At 38.9% G+C, this 5,548-nt stretch overlaps 1 protein-coding gene across 1 annotated transcript in view; it reads left to right on the top strand.

The window, feature by feature from the left end:
* Positions 1-5,548, top strand: part of LOC126383943 (glutamate receptor ionotropic, kainate 5-like) — a 169,337-nt gene that overhangs the window by 91,738 nt on the left and 72,051 nt on the right. The window lies entirely within an intron of this gene.

Below are 5,548 nucleotides of genomic sequence, written 5' to 3'. Positions count from 1 at the left end.
TAAAACAACTGCACAGTCAAACAGCCACTTAATATTTACTTTTCCCACATGCTGCATAGAGTGAGACATGCCTGAGTGAAAATACCGCTGCGCAGGATGCTGTTTGAACAATGTTTTTATATTTCATCCTAAACTGCTGCCAAGTGCGCTTCTCCCCTGCGGGATTGCACCTAAATGAAATAAATGAATAGGCTACCATTCAAGCAGTTTTCCCCTGTAATATTATTGTGATTGCAAAGGACTACATTTAAACCTACGCATTCTCACACGCTGTCTCCCTCTCTTTTGCAGCTGCAGCAGTGTTGCACTTCTTTTTGAAAACGTGTGCAAACTCACCATATGAGCGCATTAAGATTTCTAATTCTAATGGGGTGAAAAACGCAGCCCTCCTCTTCCCCGTTGCCATGGTGACTCGTCGAATCGGGGCTCCATTGATGCTGGCTTTTTATAGTTGTGGCGCACGTGCTTAACTCCAGGTGAAACTACTCCGAGTTGATTAAACTGATTCAAATCAGCTGTTCTGGAACCGGAAACTCAGAGTTTCCTATCTCAGAGTTGATCAACTCAGAGTTCAGGATTAGACTCAGAGTTTGTTGAACCTGCTTTGTGAAACTGACCCCAGGTTTCCTTATTATTAACCTGTAGCTACATGGAGCAATATACTAGCAAGGGAATGACTGTAATGCTGTGTTCACACCAAATGTGATACAGTTTTTTGTGTTGTATTACTCGTTTGTTTGAACCCTAGAATATTTTGTGTTGACTCGTTTCATTCGCTGCTGAATCGATGAATGAACTTCTGCTGGTATGTCCTTGGTGTACATGGAGTACATGTTTCCTTTATGTTAGCATTTAGCTACACGTAGCAGTTTATTGCAGTCACAGAATGACTGTAACCTTCTATAGCCACATTTTCTACTGTGAAAAATCACCATTAAAGGCATCTAAACCAAAATTTTTCAGAACTAAAGATGTTCGAGCTGGAAAATTATCCAAAGGTAGGGGAGAAATTAACATTGGCAACCAAGACTGCAGGTTTCCTTAAAACTTTAATTTAATTTTATAAACTTTATTAATCCCCCTGAGTGGAAATTCAATTTTTTCACTCCGTTGTCATTAACACACAGGTCCGAAATACACACACATGCACAAAAGAAGACTTATACATGCACAAAGTGGAGAGATGTCAGAGTGAGGGGGCTGCCCATGGAGGGGCGCCCCGAGCGGTTGGGGGGTTTGGTGCCTTGCTCAAGGGCACCTTGGCAGTGCCCAGGAGGTGAACTGGCACCTCTCCAGCCACCAATCCACGCTCCATATTTGGTCCGGACGGGGACTTGAGCAGGCGACCCTCCAGTTCCCAACCCAAGTCCCTATGGACTGAGCTACTGCCGCCCCAATGTAGCAGTGTACAGTTGGAAATGAAGTAATCAGAACTTAATTTAATCTAAGTAGTTTATTTATGAAACTGGACCATCACCTCATCTTAAGGAAGTTACCATCCACGGTTATAAAACACAGAGGGACTACAGTAGGGGCACTGTTGAATTAAGGGCAGAGATATACTGTTGGGAGACTGAATGAGGTCTTCAATGGGTCCAGTCCCCTAATTGTATTTGGAACAAATGACTTGCTGCACAGCTTTATTGGGACTGTAATGATCAGATGGCTACAGTTAAAGCTTCTGTGTGTTGTGCTTGTGTCCGTCTCTGTGTACTTTGGCAGTTCTTTAAGTCCATTAAAATGTGTCTGCCACAGCAAACCCTCTGTAATCCCCCTGTAATAACAAAAATGAAGTGACAGGCGTTGCTTTCTCATTTCCACCTCTTGCTTCATTTGTTAAAAGTCAGTGTGAACATCCACTGGAGCAGAAGAATCATTTTCTACCTTGGTATGGAGCATCTGGAGCTTCCCTTCAAGTTTATTAAAAGGTGAGGTAAACTGCAGAGACAAACACTGATGTTTCCAAACTGTAAGACCATAAAATACTTAATGAAAAGTCTACTTAATAACACTTACTGTTCTTATGGTGCCTTTGGGGCTGTTGTTTTTATTGTGTTTGCAAAAAGGGTCCACTTAAAGTCCAGTGCTATAACTCAGGTAGTTAATGAATTAATTTGGTTTAAACGCATTCATTGTTATCGATTATTTTTGTTTTCCCAGCTGGTCAAGTAGCAAAAGTCCTTCCACAACTAAAACCGACCATATTATCCACTTGGGGCTGTAAAGAAAACTACATTACTTTTTTTTTTTTTTTTTTTATTTCTAAGTAAATAATTGACAAGATCAAAATTGTCCAAAGAAATCATTTGAGAGAATGAACTTTGTATGAAAAATTATTCTAGTGCAGAGTCCACCCCTGCACTAGGATTCAACACTAAACATGTTTTATGGTATGTTGAGGGGGTTTTTTTGCATCTAAATCTATCCACAGCGTTGTTGAATCATATCCACTACATAGTAATGTGCAAATGTAACGCATCAATGGCTTACAGAACGCAACTGGGTTGTGTTTGAAGGATCAGACTCAGTGTGAGGGTTCAGGTTTGGATTAGGGGCTAGAATATGTATCTTATTAGTGCAGGTACTCAGAATAAGATAAGATAAGATACACCTTTATTGATCCCATAATTAAGAAATTCCAGTGTTACAGCAGTCAAGGAGAAAGAGTCAGATTAAAGATTTCAAAATTTAAAAAACTTAAAAAACTAGGCATGCAAAAAAAAGAAGTACAAAAATACAAGAAACAGCAATAAATAATAATGATGAGAAAATGTGTGTGTGTTTTGTGTACAGCCATTTCACCATAATGCAAAAACTGCATTGCTGTTTGTCACGATGGTGGCTCCTGTCTAATACTGCTAATAACACACACATTATGTGTTAGCTACACATAATGGTGATGATAATGGTGATAGTGGCTGATGATTATGTGTGTGTGTAGGTATGTGTGTGTGTTGTGTGTGTGTGTGTGTTTGTGTCAGAAAGAGGAAATTGGGAACACAAGCAGGCCATTAAGAGACTAATCAACTGTCTTTTTTCTTACTAATTATACAGAGCTGTTTCAATTACACTGCGGGATCCCTCAGCATGAACACACACACACACACACACATACACATACACACATACACACTCAGGCCAGCAGGTATTCACATACTTTTATCTGAAGCCAGAGACTCTTTAAGCCTTTTATGTAAATGTGTTAAAAATTACAAATGTTTGTCATCTCTCTCTCTCTCACTCTGTCTCTCTCTCTCTCTCTCTCTCTCTCTCTCTCTTTCTCTCTCACACACACACATGAACATGCACTCTTTCCATCTGTAACTTTCACTGATGTTTTCTAATAGGAAATTTCAGAGGTGAAAGCTCTTAGAGCAACCGTAGGCTTTCAAACACACACACACACACACACACACACACACACACACACATGCACACACAGATTTGCTCTCTGTAAGGCCTGTGAGTCTGATGAAAGTGGGTGAAATTCGTTTAACAAGTGTCTACTCGTTAATCAATTAAGTGTTAATTAAGGAGCAGCGAGGTGTCTGGGGTCCAGATAAACGCTCCACTATGGATCCACTCTGCGTCTCTCTGTTGACTCTAAACTTAATGAGATTATCTTTCAACTTTAATTTCACTCTGCTCGTGTTTACCCAGCAAGGTTAAATCTATCATTCACATGAAGCTGTTGGAAAATAAAACACATTAAAAAGTGCACTTTGATGTGTTTTTTCTCACTAGGTTACAAAAACACATAATGGCCATGCATAAATAAGACAAAATAAATGTTTCTCCCTGCATTGACGCTGAAATAAAAAAAACTGCAGCCTTTCTTCGTTCATTCAGCATTCAGCAGCAGAGCGACACTAACAGGGCAAAATGAGATAACACTGTGATTTGCATTAAACTCTTCATTAAATACACAACAAAGTCCCAGTGTGGTGAGAGCAGGGTTCTAATGAGAAAGTTTCTGGAGAAAGAAGAGTCTTAAGCTGTGAAATATAAACAATAGTCATCGATTCACATTTACCTTTTGTTTTCTATTTCTTATTCATTTTTGTATTCATACTTGGGCTTAGATATTACAAATATTCAGAAATATTAGGACAAAAGCAAAAACAAACAAAAAAGGGGAATAGATATATTTTTTTAAAAGTATGTAAAAATGCAAACAGCAGTCTCTTAGAACAACTGCAGCACCCTGATGTTTAAATGGTTTAAATGGCTTGCTTTGAAAAGTGCCAGCATAAAAAAACTCAAAAGTAGTCAAATTCAAAATGATGATCTTTATTATTAAATATATACTATGCAGGATTTTCCTTAAAAAAATGTAGAGACAACTACACAAGGAATCATTACTTATGATGACCCAGAAGTGTGTGACAGTGTATTAATCTGCTGAGACCCTGCCTTCTGCTATTTTCTTACTGTGCCTACACACCAGCGATAGCTGTGGCTAGAGGCATAATTTTTGGGGGTTATCTGTCCCTCCCTCCGTCCGTCTCATTCTCGTGAGCGTGAGAACATCTTGAGAGAATTTCTTCAGATTTGGCACAAACATCCACTTGGACTCAACGATGAACTGATTAGTTTCAAAAGTCAAGGTCACTGTGGCCTTGTCTGTCTCATTTTTGTGAATGCCATATTTTTAAGAACACATTCAAGGATTTTTTTTTCCTGTGGCACAAACATCCATTTGGACTCAAAAATGAAATAATTAGATTTTTGTGATCAAAGGTCAAGGCAACTGTGACCTTATCATCCTCATTTTATGAATGCCATATTTCAAGAACACCCTGAAGGATTTTTTTTTTTTTTTTTCATTTGGCACAAACATCCACTTAGACTCGAGGATGAAGTGATTAGATTTTGGTGGTCAAAGGTCATAGTGAGCTTTCAAAACATGTTTATGGCCATTACTCAAGAACTCGTTATGCTAATTATGACATCCACGAGGAAGCTATAAAAATCACAAACATGGCAGCAAAATAAATGCAAATATAATAAATCTGGGGTTGGCTTTAACTTTGGCCTTTGCTGGCGATACCAATTGCAAACAGTAACCAACAATCAATCAATCAATCAATCAATCAATTTCATTTATAAAGCCCAATATCACAAATAACAATTTGCCTTACACGGCTTTACAGCATACAACATCCCTCTGTCCTTAGGACCCTCACAGCGGATAAAGAAAAACTCCCAGACCGCAACAGGAAGATAATTCCACAGGAGAGGAGCCTGATAGGTGAAGGCTCTGGCTCCTGATCTATCTTTGGAGACTTTAGGGACCACGAGTAACTCTGCATTCTTCATGTTCTGAATTAGCTGGAGAGTTTTTAAAGACTTATTAGAGCTACCTGATTATAGGGAGTTCAGCCTAGAGGTAACAAAAGCGTGGACCAATTTTTCTGCATCTTTTCGGGTCAGGATAGGCCTAATTTTCGCAATATTATGCAGATGAAAAAATGCAGTTCGTGAGGTTTGTTTTAAATGAGAATTAAAAGACAAATCTTGATCAAATGTTACTCCGAGGTTTCTTACG

Source organism: Epinephelus moara, chromosome 22 (assembly GCF_006386435.1).
Source record: "Epinephelus moara isolate mb chromosome 22, YSFRI_EMoa_1.0, whole genome shotgun sequence".
Classification (NCBI taxonomy): Eukaryota; Metazoa; Chordata; class Actinopteri; order Perciformes; family Serranidae; genus Epinephelus; species Epinephelus moara.
The sequence above is the reverse complement of the archived record's forward strand: the minus strand, read 5'-3'. Positions and strand labels throughout refer to the sequence as shown.